Source organism: Pinus tabuliformis, chromosome J (genome assembly GCF_031772625.1).
Source record: "Pinus tabuliformis cultivar Carrire ecotype Pingquan chromosome J, CPIR1, whole genome shotgun sequence".
Classification (NCBI taxonomy): domain Eukaryota; kingdom Viridiplantae; phylum Streptophyta; class Pinopsida; order Pinales; family Pinaceae; genus Pinus; species Pinus tabuliformis.
Window position 1 is genome coordinate 543,584,803 of NC_142295.1, and position 18,186 is coordinate 543,602,988.

Here is an 18,186-nt window from a genome sequence, read left to right on the forward strand (position 1 = left end):
TGTTTCCCTTTTCTTTCTTTGGGGAATCAATTAATGATAATAATGCTTCACTATGCCCTTTGAATTCCTTCAAACTAATTTTTCAAACAAAACTTATGCAAAAAATTTTAAAAACTACACACCTTTTTTCACTTTTAGGAGCTCGATATTAAATCTATTGTATATCTGTAATTTTGGATTTCCAAGTTCTGAAATTTCTTCCTGTAGTAACCCTCTGAGTCCTCTTTCTAACCCTGCAAGTCTGATCAAGATTGGATTCCCCAATGAAGAGTTATGCCAAATCTCCCACGATGACCTGATTATAGACTAGTTCAATAGAGCGAGCTTGTACGGAGTGCTACATGTCCCTATTTTTATCTTAGGAACTAAACTGATAAATAGAAAACTACACACTGTCCTCTTTCTGTAACTCCTTATGAAATCTCAATCTGATGCTCAGAAAAACAGTTATGACGATTTTCCCCGGGTCACTTGTTTGAGATATAATTCAGGATATTGCAAAAACCCTAAATGTCTTGGACTGTATATCCAAAAATATAGAAAAATAGGATCTGAAATTCAGGCCCGATCTTCACCAAGATTTCAGATCAAATGGGTTTAATTTCATAATCTAAACCTTTGTAGAAAACAAATTATACCGAAAATTTCACGATGACCTATTTGATATGGAATTTTGGAGCTTGCAAAAACCCTAACTGCTTCACATCATATCTCCAAAAATGTAGCATAACAAGATCTGAAATTTGGACCCAAGGTTCAGTGAGATTTTGGCTCAAATGGGTTTTTCTTTTAGCTTCTGAAATGTCACAAAAAAGAAACTATAGCAAAAATTCAACAATGACCTGTTTGGAGCAGTGAAACCCTAGAATCCAAAGCTCTCATACCAAATGTTATGAAACCAGCTCACAAAAAGATAGAAAAGATAGATCAACGACTTAGAAATCAGCCTCTTCAAGGGTGAAACCTACTTTACATTACACAAATGAACAATTCTTGGATGATACAAATGAAAAAACCTCCTTTTTATATATAGGAGTCTAAGGGGTCACAATATAACCCAAGCCGACCTAACAATAATAATATAAGGGCACAAAAATAACAATAGTGGGCTTCTATGGGGCACAAAAATAACAATAAGGGATACAGTGACAATAGTAATGGGGAAATCACTAGTATTATAGGGACCTAACAATCCTGCAAAGTTTGCTTCATCCATAAAATTTGAGTACAAAAAGAAGTTGTTGCAATATATCTTGCTTTAATTGTAGATAAGGAAATAGGAGCTTGCTTCTTGCTTAACCATAATACTAGACTTTCTCCAAGAAAGAAAGAACCACCACTTCTGTTTTTTCTATCATCCACATCACCTGCCCAATCAAAATTAGTATAAACAATAAATGAAATATTATTACCTCTTGGGTACCACAATTCATATTCCATTGTTTCTCTGAGATATTTGAGAATTCTTTTTGTTGCTAATAGATGGCTTTGTCTGGGAGATGCTTGAAATATTCCAACTATAGAAACATCTTGCATGATGTTTGGTCTTGAAGTTTTCAAATAAAAAAGGCTTCCAATGATGGATCTACATAAGATATGGTCCACTTATGGAGATTCATCCATCTGACTAAGCTTGCAACCTATCACCATTGGAGTTCTCACCAAAGAGAATTCTTCCATGCCAAATTTCCTTAGCACTTCCTTGAGATACTTGCCTTGAGAAATAAAAATTCCTTTAGGGATCTACACTATCTACAATCCAAGGAAATATGATAGCTCTCCAAGCATGAACATCTCGAATTTGGCCTTCCTATCAACTGCAATTCATTGGTCAACAAATCTGAGTCATTGGAAAAGATGCTATCATCAACATATACTACTGCCATAATAAGTTTTTCATCCTTTTCTTTGACATGTAATTTTTTGTCAGTTTTGCCCCTTATGAATCCACACTTGAGCATGTAGTTTTCTAGCTTGGAATACCAAGCTCTAGGGGCTTGCTTGAGACCATAAAAAGCCTTCTTTAATATGCAAACATAATTTGGTTTCTCAGTCAGCTGAAAGCCTTCTAGTTGGTCTATGTAAACTTCCTCCTGTAACTCTCCATTACAAGAAGTATATTTGACATCCATTTGATAGATTTTGAATTTCTTAAAGCAGGCAAATGCTAAAAACATTCTTATGTCTTCTAATCTAGCAACAAGAGAAAAATATTCATCAAAATCCAAGCCTTTTATTTGAGCATAGCTTTTTCATACCAATTTGGCCTTGTTTCTTACCACTTCTCCATGATCATTCAACTTATTCCTGAATACCCACTTTATGCCAATGTCATTCTTGTTTGCAGGTCTTGGAACAAGTTCCCAAGTTTGATTTTTCTCTATCTGGTATAATATTTCGTTCATTTCCTTTAGCCAATGTTGATCTTGATTGGCTTGAACAATATCCTTTGGCTCCTCCATGGACATCAGGAAAACATGTGCTTGCGTAGAGGCATTAAGCAACTTCCTTCTTATATGCACATCAATATTTAATTCACCAACTATTTGATCAGTGGGTTGGTGTTTTTGTACATACCTTGGGGGATTTATGGTTTTGAGGACTATATGGATATTCATCGCTTTCTTCGACAACTACCTCATCATTTTCTTCACTAATGACCATTGGTTCATCAGCACTGTCTTTTTCAAGTTGTTTCACTTCTTGATCAGTGTGCTCATCCACCTTCACATAGATGCAGTAAATGATTCTCTTGGTGATTTTATTGTAGCATTTGTAGCCTCTATTGTTGTTTTAATATCTTAGAAAAATGCCTTCATCTACTACGACATCGAATTTGCCAAGTTTTTCATCATTTCTCATGATGTAGCATCTACTGCCAATTTTTTTGAAGTGTTTAACTGTTGTAGGTCTGCAACACCACAACACATAGGGATTTTTGTCACTGTTTGATTTGAGATGGGATTTATTGAGAATAACTATTGATGTATTAATTTCCTCTTCCCAAAACCTTTGTTGAACATTCTTTTTTGTCATCATTACTCTAGCTAAATGTTGCAATGACCTGTTTGCTCTCTCTTCTACTCCATTTTGTTGGGGACTCTCTGCTATTGTAAATTGTCTCTTGATGCCATTATTTTTTCAAAATTCATCAAACTCCTTTGAAGTGGAGTCACCTCCATTGTCATACCTTATGCTTTTGATTTTTCAGTCAGCTTCATTCTCAGCAATTGCTTTGAATTCTTTGAATTTCTCAAAAGCTTGATATTTATCTCTGAGGAAGGAAACCCACATCATCCTCTTGAAATCATCTATTATTAGCATGAAATGTAGCTTACCTGTGGTTAACTGCATTCTAGATGGTCCACATAAATCCTTGTGTACCAGTTGTAATGGCTTTTTGCTGAAGTGTTTTCCTTTTCCTTGAAAGGAACTCGAGCTTGATTTCCCAATTGGCATGATTTACGAATAATGTTCTATGGTTTTGAAAGCCTAAGAAAATCCTTGACAACACTTTTCTTGTTGAGCTTGACTATTTGATCAAAGCCTAGATGTCCAAGTATTTTGTGCCATAATAAACTCTCATCGATCTTTGTCAAACAACACATTTCTATCCTTTCTTTCAGCACATAGACATTGTTATTTGTTCTTACATCTTCAACAACTATTTCTCCTGTACCTATGGATTTGATTCGACAAATTTTAGCTTTGAATAACACACCATAGAATTTATCGCACATCTGAGACACACTCGGCAGATTATGTTTTATCCCATCAACATATAAAACATTTTTGGCTTTACCTTTTCCATTTGATAGATTGACCATTCCTTTTGCAATTGTCTTTCCTAGAGAATCGTTTCCAAAAGCCACATTACCTTTTGCAGTTGGTTTCCAAGTCATAAAATTCATTTTTTCTCCCTTCATGTGCTTGGAACATCCACTGTCGACGTACTAATGGCTCCCACCATTTTTAGCATATAATGCAATATCACATTGCTCTGATTTTCTTTTTCTTTCCAGACCTTGGGTTTTTGCTCAATTTTCTCAAACATTGGCTCTATCTTCTTCTCCTTTAGCCTAAAATTTATTGTTATATGCCCAAAATTTTGACATTTAGAACATTGCACCAGATAGTTTAAAGGAGAAAAAGAGTTATTTTACCTAGGTCTACCTCTCCTCTACTGAAATATTCTCTTGGATCTAAGTTGTCTGTAAGAAAGATTAACTTGCAATTTGTTACTCTATGGCCATAATTAGTGCATGTGAAATAATACCCTGGGAAGATATTGTTGTTCTTGGAAGGTTGCCTTCTACACTGAGCTGATTTTTGGGCAGTTCCATTTACTTGGACAACATTTTTCTTTTGGTGTTGTTGATTTCTCTTTTGATGAGTAAGTGTCTCTTGTTGTTGTGCAGTCCTACCTTTTTTTGGAATAAATGTAATTGTATGTTTACCCTTTAATTGAGTTTTTTCACTGGACTCAACTTCATAGCCTAGACTAGTTCGATTTGAGGAGGGTATTTGTGCTTCCAATATCTCATTTAAATATTCAGTCCCTTTTCCAAATTTCTGACTAAAACTGAGTTGTGTTTTAGTTTTTCCAACTCCTTCTTTAGCAATACAACTTCTCCTTCTAGATTCTCACATGTTTGATTCTTTTCAATCAAATGTTGGTTCAAGGATTCTTTTATTTTCTTACCTTCTTCTATTTGTAGGAGTAATGGCTCTAAAACCTCAACCTTTTCTTTTGTCAAAGACTCCTTCAAGTTTTTATTTTTCTTCCTCAACCTTTCTATTTCTTCAAGAGCACTTACTATTTCTCCTTCAAGGTCAACTTCTCCTTCTTCATCATCAGAAATAGCCTCGACTTGCAGATTTTCTATGGCCATCAACATGAATTATGTAGGGCTCTCATCATCTTTGTCCTCATCTGAGGATTGGCTAGATTCACTTTCTAAGGAGCTCTCTTCTTGAACATAGAAACCTCTCCTCTTAGCCTTTTTCTTGTCCTTTTGAACCTTTTTAAATTTATCTTTAGGATCATAATTTTTCTTCTTCTTTTCAAGACACTTTGATGCATAATGAAACCCTTTTCCACAATTAAAACATTTAAATGGTAACTTACCTTTATACTTTCCTAATCCTCGCTTGAGCCTCCTCACAAAGTTGGATTCTTCTTCATTTGATTCACAACATGAGTCATCATGCTCATCCTTGCACTTCTTTTCTGCTTTGAAGGTTGATTCTTTGGTTGTAGACTTGCCTTTCGAAGTTCTCATCTCATAGGTAATGAGTATACCAAGTAGTTGATCTAGAGTGAGAGTTCTCATGCCTGGCATTTCTTCAATGGCTGACACCTTGGGATTAAACCTCTCAGGAAGACATCTTATTATTTCTTGAACTACCACATCTTCATCTAGCTTCTCATCAAGCCCTCTTATGGTATTCACAACATCATAAACTCTTAAAAAATATTTTGCAATATCTTCTCATCATGCATGCTAAATTATTCAAATTGGATCCTACAACCTTTTTGTTTAGCTTTATTTACCTTGTTGTCTCCTTCATATAGTTTCTCATCTTATCCCAGATTGCTTTGGTAGATGTTCAATCCATCAAATTGACAAGCTCTGGTTTAGCTAGAACAACAAGGAGGGAATTCATTTCTTTAGCATTGCATGTTAACTCTAACTTCTAATCTTTGGTAACCACTATCGAAGGTCTTTGATATGCTTCTTTCACAATATCCAACACATCAGATCCAAGTGATTAAATGTAGGTCTTCATCTTCACTTTCCAAAAAACACAGTTTATTCCATTGAAAATAGGTTCCCTGCTGGTATGACCTCCTTTTTGGTTTTACATGGTCCTTAATCTTTCTTCCAGTTGTTAAACTATTTTGAATTAGCCTCCTTTAATACCAATTGTTGGAAACCAGGATACTACTAAGAGAGGGGGTGAATTAGTAGTGTAGGAATTTTACCAAATTAAAACTTTCTTTTACTTTGTGTTCATAATTAAATATTTTAGTAATAACTTAAATAACCATAACATAAATTAATGTTAACAATCAAAATGGAACACACAAGAACAAGTAACTTTCAGAATTTCTCTCCAATTCATTCATAGGGAAAACTACAACTTCTTGTTACAATTTCTATGGATAAAACTAGAAGGAAGCTACAACTCCTTGGTTTATTAGCTGCAACTGAATGGAGCTAAAACCCCAACTATTCTCCAACACCCACTAGAAGGAGCACCAACCCCTAATAAAAAAGTTATGACTTTCTTTAGACACTCATTGTTCCATATTTCTTCCATTTTCACACTAGGATCAATGATTTCCTTCTTTGCTTTCAAAAACAAGTGAATCCCCCAAAAACCAACACCTTTAGCAATCTCTGATAACTAAGAAACAAACACCTTCAACAATTTCTTTTTGTTGATAAAGACACCATGTCAACACTTCACTTGCACCAGAAGCTTGGTCTAAAAAAAAATTGTACACATTCTGCTTGCTCAAGCTTACTTATAAATAATTTGGCTTGATATTTTTGTCCTCCATTTATTTTCTTTGATCTGAAAGATTCCTTATTTTTTCCTTTGTCATGCTCATCTCAATCTTTTGGACATGTTCTCCAAGTTATCTGACTTCCATAGCCATTCTCTGCAAGTTAAACTAAGCTTTTCTACATATTTTAACAATTCTACCTTTTCTACAAAGTTTATTAGTGCACTTGCTATTTTTTTCTTTGTTAAATTTTTGCTTAACTACCAAAAACTTCAGTCAAACTACCAGTCTCGCCTTTTTTCCTTTAAGCTCCTTTAATTGGCTCATCTTCCTTCTTCTTTTCCATAAGACTGGGTCTCCAAGACCATTGGCTTAGGCCTTGGGCGCTAAGCCCTTTCAAGTCTTATTGGGAGCCTATTTTCTTTGTTAATAGCTCTGCACCATCGGTCACATCTCTATGTGAGATGGCCACCCATTAGCCCAAAGGCTAGAGCTACCAAGCTCCCATTTCTTTTATTATTTTCAATTCTTTACAAGTTACAAGATTTTTGGTTCTGGGGATGGCCCCACATTCTATTCCTCCATGCCCTTGGTCATAATTCTATGTGAAACAACCAAGGGACAGGTCCAGGTGCTTAGTCTGACCTCCCAAGAGCCTCCGCGACTCTATTTTATACACCCTAGGTTCATTTCTATGTGACATGTCCCAAGGGTTGGGTCTAGGCGATAAGCCAAAGCTCCCAAACTTGACTCCTTTTATTATCCATCAAGCCCCTAGTCTCTAATGGTTGCACGAGACCCTGTGTGGGCACGTAGCCCATAGCTCCCTTCCTCCCAGCACATTCACTTATTAGCATCACAACAATCCACTGGGGTCTAACCTCCGGGTTAATGTGTAGGTGGGGATTTCCCGACACCTTTTGCTAAGCTCATTTAACAATCCCACCAGGGTAAAGCCTATAGGATGAGTTTTCATGTGTGTCTATTTGGTGCCTTTTTTAATTGGCTATCACTACTATAAGTGCTAACCTGTTAACTATCAACATTTCCTAACTCCCGCTGCCTGAAAATACCTATTGCATGCCATTTTAAATCTTCCGAGCTCATCTCAATCAGGATGACATCACCATGACGTCACATCTTCCATGTATCGACCTGTGAGTGGTAATATGTGTTACCTAGAAAAGGGCCACTTGGGTGCTGAAAAACGTCAAATTGACCAGCCACGTGTTGTCCTTTTATTGGTTGATGTTGATGTCACTATCCTCCATTTTTTCGGTCAATCACAAGTTGCCACCTATCCTCCTGGAGGGTAGATAAAACATCCTTTGAGGCCTTGTTTTGTGACCATTTCCTTTGTTATTTCATTTTTTTGAAAACCATCAGGTTCGAGCCCTTTCCACAACACCACTCATAATTGGATTGTGGTTTCAAGTTGGGTGCCCTAGGGGTATATCTCCGTTGTTGATCTACATGATCTTTGGTGTTTTCGGAAAGCTACCATGTAGCCCAACGCTTTCTTCCAATGCTTAGCCTTTTCATTCTCATGTTAGATTGACGCTCTTCCACACTCTACTCTTCCTATTCCTCTGGGATCTACTTAGACTCTGGGTTGCCTCCACCAGGCTAGCCTATAATGTGGGCTCTTCTACTTGCTTTCCATTGGACAACACTTATTTTTCGTGTCTCGAAGACTACCACATAGTTGCTTAGACTTGGGCACCAAAACAATTTCGTTGGCGTGTATCCTCCAGGTGAGCTCAACCTCTAGTCCAATATGCCCAGAGCTCTCGCTTAGAGTATCTACCAATATTGGTGCCAAGTTTGGATCTTGTCCAAACTTTAGCTGCATGCCAATGATGTCAGCCACCTTTAACTTTTCTATGAATGCCTTGGGGTCACTAAAATTTGATTGGCTCTATATTTTGATCCAAGAGGCCTTCAAAGCTTCCATATATTGTTAGAAATATATTTCAGAGCTCTATCCATCTAGCTGGTTTACAACTACATATGAGATGATCTGGTGCTCCAAAGCTAGCTCAAAATCTACTACGTTGATTTTAATCTTTTTCCATTCTTGTGTGCTTAGAACCTGCTCCTTGAGGCATTTCTTTGACACATATGCCTCCTGCTACCACCTGTTGACATCAATGACAACATATTTCCAACAACCTAATCAACTTCATAATTGTGTGATTGAGAAACAATACCTGATGAGGAAATTATGTTATAAGAAGGTTCATTTTCCCTTGAAATTAAGCTTATATTTCCTTCCAAATTTGTTCTACCATTGATGGAAAATAACTAGTAGTATGAAATGTATGTTAGACAATCCATTGTTAAAGAAATAAAGTCATTGGTGTGCAAGCAATTGTCAGCTTACATATCAGACAACCACATTTCCCATATTTTCCAACAAAGAGGTATCCAAACCATTAGAAGATGAGGTTAAATTCCTAAAATATGTATCGTAAAATCTCACTTCCATAACATCATCTCTACGTATTCCATAATATTTTTCTCCATGCATCCTCTAACAAGCATGGTATATAATCAATCATTTTATATAGATTCTCACTCGTAGAACCACATTTTGATGTGGCATGATTCACAATGTATGTTGTTGATTTTTCATTAAAATATAAAATTAAAGGCTAGTTTAATTATATATATTCCCTAAGAGTGATAGTAAGGGATGACTAAATGTTTTACCTCATAGTTTTTTCAACTCCATCAAAATATACAATTCAAGGAATATGTGTCTAATATTCCAATTAGCTTCTTTCCAATCCCTTTTCTACATCAGGATTGTTCCTTGAATCTACATTTGTTTGGTAAAATTCAAACCCATATTAATATGTTGACTTTCTCTTTGCCAGGCAATTTTACTAATCCAAGTACCAATGCTTTCTCCATGAGCTCTTCCAACTCTGATAAATTTCGCTTAACTATATATTCTACTCTAGAAACATTAATCATATATTTTGTTAGCTTTGAATAAACAATAACCTCACCATAATATTCAAAAGGCCTCTCATTGTCATGCTCATTTGACCCAAGCATTAATCAAGCATTGCGGGCTTCCTATCATTTTATTGATTTTCATTCTCTACTTGAAAGAAAGATCATTCTAAGGCTACATTTATCAATAATGATCTATCAATTATCTCATTACCAAATTCAAATTTTATACTTTTGTGGTTGGAAGTGTGAATCTATATTTTTTCTCAAATCCCCCATCTCCAAGATCTGCATATGCAGACGTAGCTCCATAAAGTATTTTTTCCACCAATTTTGGACAATTGCCATACAATATTAGATATTCCTTTGGCAGAACATTGGGTAAAAAATCCCATAGAAACACTTGCAATCATGTCCATATCCCTCCGTCTGGAAAATACATTTATTCATGCATTATGACATAGCTAGAAGGTCTTAAGATACAATCCATCTCCAACAACACATATTTCATCTCACATTTGTGATTTACTACACTGTAAATACCATTAACATGTAGGAGATCATAGGTTCTTTGATAGTTTTAAAATGCCTCACATTAGTCATTATATGTACCAATTAGTCCTTGGCCATAAACAACCTTCAAAGAATTCAGGCCATAAGAGGAAACAACATTCATGACCCTTAGAGAATCATCTATCAGTGTTGCAGTGAAACCCCCATAGAGAGTGTTTATGTCCATAACACGCCTTCTTTTATTTGTTCCAAGATCAGGTAACAATGTCTTATGATGGTTAATGTGCCCCAACTATTGATTTTCATCCTTTCTAATTGCACCACCACTTCCCCCTACAAAGATTGAGGCCCACTATGGGGCTATCTTTAAATGTTGTGGCCACTTTGGAGTCTGTTCTACTCCTAACTGCTTGAATTTGGGATTTTGATTTACTATACAAGACTACATGGGAACATACTAGGAAACATATGATTCAACGTTGTCATCACATTCAGGGGGGTAGATTATGTATTCACAACTAGAGTAGAAACTACTATCCAAATATTTCTGCCATACAACAATGTCATCCTTTTTTTGTATAGATTATAACACATCTTTTTCAAAATGCATTAAAGGGAATTATAGTTATCCTTTTGGTATTCTATATTTGTTTCATATCCATGCAATCTATTTTCATAGTATATTGGTGGTCTACATAGCAACCAGAAGCCTCTTGGTCGTAGTACTCAATTTATTTCCATAAGGTATACCTCACCAAATTCTATCCATGTAATGAGACATTGAGATCAGCGAGTCATGTCAAATGCATTGGATGGATAAGGAATTCGTTGTGTAGAGATGATACCCAACATTGCATGAATACCTAGTTCAAGTGCAAACTACACTTGCACTTCATGATTATCTCTGGGCACTAATGACATGGTAATAATTCCACAATCTGGCAGATCACCACCCCAACTTGCAACCCCACATCCAATATCAAGTGTAATTTGGACTGAGCCATATTTCATTCCTGGGATTAACTCTTCCATATGATTCACATATTCACCAACTCCATTGACAAACATCATACCTCCACCTAGGAAGAGGAATTTCTCCCCTTCCTTCCTCAACCAATGTTGATTTTATTTTTCATTATTGATCCATTCATAGGGGGAATTCCTGTACCAACACTCCTCCTTTCTCTTTGGCCATATAATAGGTATCTTTTGGCCTTTTGGTGGAGGGATTAACCACTCAACTCTTTTGAAATTTGGGGTAGTGTCACTCCCTGAATGTAAGCCCATGAGAATCAAAATTCCTCCATCTATTTGGATCTGTGCATGGAGTGTAATCTTGATAGCCACTATTGCACTCTTCAAACTTTATGGACTTCACTTCAACAAAATTGTAGCCCACTTGTAGAGGGGCAAGTGATTTTTTATCTTCTAGAATGAGTATTTTCTTCTCATAGAAAGAGATACCACCATCGTAACATGAAAGGGCACATAAGGAGAGGAGCATCACAATGATAGGAACCAGTCTCAGGAACGTCCATGTACATTTTTGGTTTGAAATATTTATCATTCATTTTTTTATTGAGAAGTAACCTGGGGAATTAAAAGCATTCCAATTAATATCATGCATTGTGGTGCAATGATATTGAGTAGTTTGGGCTTGTGGTCTATGTTATAGTGCAAGGAGAGTATGCAACCAATGTTGTGTCACAAAGATTGTTAGCAATGTGGTGCATCCCTTAACAACTGTTATGTAACCTGAAATTTTCAATTGCATCGTTGTTGTGGCTCATTCTCTTCCCACGGGGCAAGTAAACTATAATTATCAATTGTGCCACAAGTGCGGCACATCTTCTTCTAAGTTGGGTTATTACTCATTCCAACTTCCTTGTGCTATGACACTTCCTAAAGGTCAATTTTCTTTACATAATCAATTCATATATATGGGAATGTGTATAACATATTAAGTAATGATCATTGGCAAGTTCGCAGCCATGAAGGACCACAAATCCTCTCATATTCATAGATTCTATTTTTTTCATTTCTTGAAGAAACATCCATTAGCTCCTAGCATGTAGCACGACAAACATAGACACACATTATATGAAGTGTTGGGTCATAGAATCCAATTGCATCCAGTAGATACAATAAATGATATGTAAATTACCACCCTTCATGGGTAGCATGAATCCATGGATATCAACCAACAGGAAATGTCTTCAATTTATTTATAGAAGAAGGGTTACAAGATGAATCTTGTTCTTTTACTTCATATATTATAGTAGCAATTTCATCCATATCCAACATATCTAAATTCCCTCTTCCATACAATGTTGCTTGAAGCATTGATCCCTTTTGGGAAATATATATAGATTCCCTCTTGGACTTGAGGTAAGGCATAACAACCACAAATATCACTGACATAATTCTTTGATGCCTTGTTAAGCAAGACATGTGAGCCTTTATCCTATAGTTTTAGTAGGTTCTTGATTTGTTGTGATTTTTGCGGGTCTTCTCCTCAAACTATATAAAAAAAAATGTTAAAATGAAGTATTTGTAGTTTGTATACTATGGGCTTCAAGAAAAAACATGAAAAACTGCAAAGTACTCATCACTATGATCTAACACTTTGTGTAGTGATGGTCTTGGCTTGTCCTCAAACCTGCAACAACATGTTATTTTCTACTCTTTGATTTACCTTGTCTTATGTTGCTTCTAATTTTGTCAGTTCTTATCCTTTCCAGTAGCTCCATGAATATGCTAGCATCATCTTCAACTAGGACATACCAAAAGAGTGCAGTAGCCATCCTGTGTCATTGATAGAGCCTTGCAACATGGCTTGCACCCTAGCAACTAACCTTCTCATATGTACATGGTTATGTATTGCATGCATATAAGAACTTCTTACACATGTAAATTCGAACATCTAAGAAAATGTGATACCAAAAATGGGAAACATAAACCTTTTTCATGTTCATGTCATATTCAATAATAACATAAACTAAAGAAGCACTTATGACCAGATCACTTTCACCTACACTCTTTGTATGAGATACGGGGTGTTGACTATTATACGGTCATGTTTATCCCTTACAATATCCTTATTGATGATTATGTAGTTTATTGTCTGTGGTTGTACCTCATCTCTATAAATACTTGCAAGATACTTCAATATCCTTATATAACCATCAAAATTGGGACTTGTTTATACACAACATTATTTATGCAAAACTATGATTATTTGGATAAGTTGGCACAAGGATTGACAACACATATAATCATGACATGAATATTAGTAGGGGAGAGTGCTCCCTTTGTTTCCAGGTCAAGATAGCCAGTTGGAAAACTTGATCAAGTAGTATAACTTTCCTTTTCCTTTGCTATGGGCACCCATTGGAGTGCCTCTGAGTTAAGGGCATAGATAGGTCAGGGTTGCATGTGCATCATATCTTCCCACAGTTTCCTGAAATAACGTACCTACATTGAAATTTATGTTCAACGATAAACGTGAGTTCCAACTATTATATTAGTTCAAGAATGAAAGAACAAAGCATCAAAATATAATGCACAAAATATGGATAGACAAAAGAACATGTCATCACCATGCTTCAACCATCAATTGCATTCGGTGATTATTAGGGAATTTCAAAGAATCGGTATAAGTAATGCAACATAAACATTCATGAAAACTTGGAAAGCAAGGGGGACCCAAATTTTTAAATGTATAGGGTGAAAATTTTGGGGGGTTTTGTAGTTGCTACAACAAGACTATATTATGGGATCAAATACTAGGACATATTGGAGAGAAGGGCCTTCGAGTATTGTATGTCAATAACATGGTAGAAGGTATGTGTAACTTCTCTCTGGATTTTTATTTTTATGAACATTGTTTATATGGGAAGCAAAATTGAATAAAATTTTCCTTTGGTTCTTCAAGGTCATAGGGAATATTATAGTTGGTGCCCAGTAACATGCTTGGACCTACGTGAATTTCATCACTGGGTAAGTTTGTTACTATGACTCATTTAAACATGAGTTCTCAAGGAATATGTTGGGTAAAATTTTTAAGCATATCTTCGACACCTCTTTCCCCATTTTTTATCATTCTCTCTCTATAAACCTATGAACTTTATGTCCCAATTACAATTTTCCCTGGTTATAAGAGCAATCCTCTCTCAACATAATATTTTTCCATCCTTCGTTAAATATCGAATGAAGTGATATTTTTTTGAGATGGCTAACCAAGGTAATTGTGGAACAAGTTTTCTGGTTATTTTCTTTCAGGTGTTGCCTACAACTAAGGACTAAGGATGAGCAGTTGTTGTTGTTACACTTTGATGATTTGTTGTTACAGTCTAAAGTTTTGTTTTTACACTTCAAGTTGTAGTTACACTGCAACTGCTAAAGATCGTGGTAGATGTCTTCAAATACATTTGTCAAGGATCATGAATTATCTACGAATGGTCAAAGGATCCCAGCGGTTATGATTGTGGAGATTGTGTAACTTGAATTGGTATTTTATTGGGAAATTGTTTGTAACGCTTTTTATTTTTCTCTTAATATTGATCAGCCTGAGAATCCTAAGTTCTCGTGACTGATCTCATCCCTAATTTTTGGGGCTTGTAAACTTTATAAAAAGGTTCAGTTCCATGAAAAGGGAACGACAACATAGGAACAACATCGACATTTTGATCTTGTAATTTTCAGTCATTTTGAATACAAAACACTTCTAGTGATGTTCATACAGATCTCGTGTTGAATTTTTAACTAGTTTCCATTTCATCCCTGTGCCCTGCTAGGGAGGAAGGGCCCTCCTCTTTAGCAGGGATTGTAGTAGTAGTATATTAGTTTTTTGGTTTGTCTTTATTTTAAGCATGGATTCATTAATGTTGTTGTATGAATTGTAGTGTTGATGCACTTATGTTTTCAGATTCATTATATGTTATTAAATAGGATTGGTTGAACTACAATATTTAATCAGATGATACAATTTTATTAATCATGTGTGGCGCACCTGTTATTTGAGAAAAACATGAAGTGTGATGGGTGAATTTCATTCATGTAGAATGTATTTTTAATTTCTACATGAGTGCTTTAAGTTCTACAATTGTGTTCAACGGCATTTTCTTTCATTTCTTTCCCTGGCTTTTATGTATCAGCACAGATAGTGCAGACACCTTTGAAATAAACATACCTACTCTGGTTGAAAATTAAATGCTTATGGTTCAGTCAAATTAAACAGTGAGTAAATTGGCACAACTTTTTGGCGTCGTTGTCGGGAAGGCAGTTGACGATACAGTCAACTGGTGTGTTTTTTTAGTATAGTGTTTCTATTGCACGGGTGTTGGGCGGTAAGACGAGAGGTAATAACATCTGCATTGATCTAACATACTTGAGCGGTCCCACCACTGTGATTATTAGAACACTTAGGGTATGTTAACCTTTTAATTTATTTTTTTAGGAGAGTCCTCAGACTTACAGATGTTGGGTAGTAAGACGAGAGGTAAGAACCTGCGCATCGCTCTAACATACCTGAGCCGGGTAACAACTGAGGCACTTGGAGTGTGAAATAATTACACAAAGGGTCCATGTGTAGAGTGTATGAACAGAAGAGACATGAAACATAATAATTCTAATAAACCTATAGGAAAAATAGGTCATAAAAGGAACAAGAAAAGCGCAAATTTAGGGAGGAAAACATTCATTGAGGAATTAATTTCAAAAGGAAAGAAAGAACAACCAAATTCATAGAGGGATACAAGAAAAGCAGGACTACAAAAAGTTGTTACTACCATGTTTAGGTCAGAAGCATCTAGTTCCTCTGTCTTAGGACCTCATCACCCTAAAACTAGTATACATACTCCTGAAACAATAGATTCAATTCGCGAACAACACAGAGAAACTATTGACTAGGACTTTGGATCTGAAGGCCAAGGGGAAACCAGCGGGGAGCACTTCGAGCCAAAATTGGAAAAACATTCTTTTACTTATTAGTACCCCGATTTAGGCAATGTCGTTAAACAACCAACCGCAAAGCAACCTATACAATCATCACAAGAATCTTCATCCATAGGACGCTTACCTGAACGATATTTGGGAGAGGACTCATCAAAACAAGAAATAGGAGAATCTACAATGGAATACAATAACAACGAAAATACTAGGACTGATGCCAATTTTACCACCTTTGAATTCCCAATAGGTGATATAAGGGGCGAAGCTCCCATGAAAATCATTCCCTTGTGAGCTCTTCCATATTTTCAAGGAATGGTTGTAGAAGATCCTGACACATTCTTGTTTGAATTTGATGTCCTATGTAGGAGCTATGATTATACTTCATATGCTCAGAAGATGAAATTGTTCCTTGCTACTCTAAAGGGAGATACATTAAGATGGTTCATGGGACTGGACTCTACTACTATTCGGACATGGGGAGAGATGAAAACTACCTTTCTGTCAAAATATCAGGACTATTGTCGGACTAAGGACTTGAGGGAATAAATATTCAGGATGACACAAAAAGAAGAAATCTTGGAGGATTATGTGGAGTGGTTCCACTATAATCTACAGAGATATAAGCATAGTGATTTGGATCCAGAGATCCTAAAAAATATATTCATATAGGGAATGAGAGATGACTGCCTAGATACATTGAATCTACTAGGAAAGGTAGATATATCTCAAGAATCATTTGAGGAGATAATAAAACTCTGCTTAAGATGATCGATAAGATTATCACGAGGAAGAAGCATGACATAGGATGCCTCCATTCAAATACAAAAATATGCAAATGGAGATGTGACCAAAGTCGATATCGGGAACCTGTTCGAGAATCTTAAGACTGACCTCATCAGTACTTTATCAGCCCAATTGACAACTGCACAAGTAAAAAAGGCACAGGATGAAACCGAGAAATCTTTGGCTAGATTCTGCCTGAAATGTAAGGATATGCATTCCTTGATGGATTGTAAAGTCGACAACATCAGCTTGTGCAAAATTTGCGATTTGGAGCATTATATAGGACATTATCTACAGCTTCCGAGGCTGAAAGTAGTGCTCAAGGAATCAAGTGAGGAAGTCCAGTCCTCCTACTTCATTGGGTCCAGGAAGCCTTGGCAGCCATGACCACGAGGTATGTCTCAATATTTTTCTTTTAATCCATGGAATAATGTGTAATGCACATCAATTTCCATGTTGATATTCCTCTCCTCCTCCGGCTCAGTTTTCCTCACCATGGAACCAATGGTCTTCCTCTCCACCTTTTCAATACCCTCCATCTTAGCCATATTCACAGCCCCAAAATTTGAGAGAAAATTCTTTAGGTCCATCCCCTTTTGCGTTACCAATGACATAGAAATTGCAGTTACCACCTCTCTCAACACCTATTGTTACACGTCCCATACAACCCCAACTACCTATACAACCTAACCCTAACCCAAATAATAAGATAGACTATGCTTTATAATCTCTCGCTTCCTTCCAAACTTACTACATCACTCTCGTTGAATGTAATGAAATCCATCTATGGTTGGGAAAGTAGTAAAAACCTCTCCTATTATCACTGAGGAAGAATGTGAATCCCCTAAGGGAGGTCATGCACACTCTCACGTGACTACTACATCAGGTCAAGGTGATGTTGTCAAACCTATAACAACTAACCTGAATAATGCTAGTACATCTGTATCAACTGACCCAGTTGTTACAGTAACTAAGGACCCTCCATATCCACAAAGATTATTAGAAACTAGGATGACTTCATAACCTGACTCTGATTTTCTTAAAAAGTTGAAAAATCTACACATCAGGATTCCCCTGCTGCAATTTATCAAGGACGTTCCCATCTACACGAAAACAGTAAGGGACCTGTGTGTTAAAAAACCTGGAAGAAAGCCTAAATATCATGTCACTATCCATCTGATGGGGAAATTATCAGACTTAATGACTAGTCAGCTTGTGTTGACTAAATATAATGATCCAGGGAATCCTACAGTTACCATTTACATTAATTAAACACCCATCCAAATACACTAATTGATTTAGGGGCAGCAATTAACGTAATGACTAAAGAATTCTTTACCATCCTAGGTTTGCACAGGCTGAGACAAACACCTACCGTACTTGAATTAGCAGATAGGTCTCGTGTTAAACCAGAAGGGGTATTAGAAGACGTAGTTATTACAGTGGATTCCTAGAGATATCCA

General features: G+C 36.2%; 1 pseudogene; it reads right to left on the reverse strand.

Moving 5' to 3' along the window:
- Positions 1-9,917: 9,917 nt before the first annotated feature.
- On the reverse strand, positions 9,918-11,559 carry LOC149228160 (putative methyltransferase PMT21 pseudogene; annotated as a pseudogene).
- Positions 11,560-18,186: the final 6,627 nt, after the last annotated feature.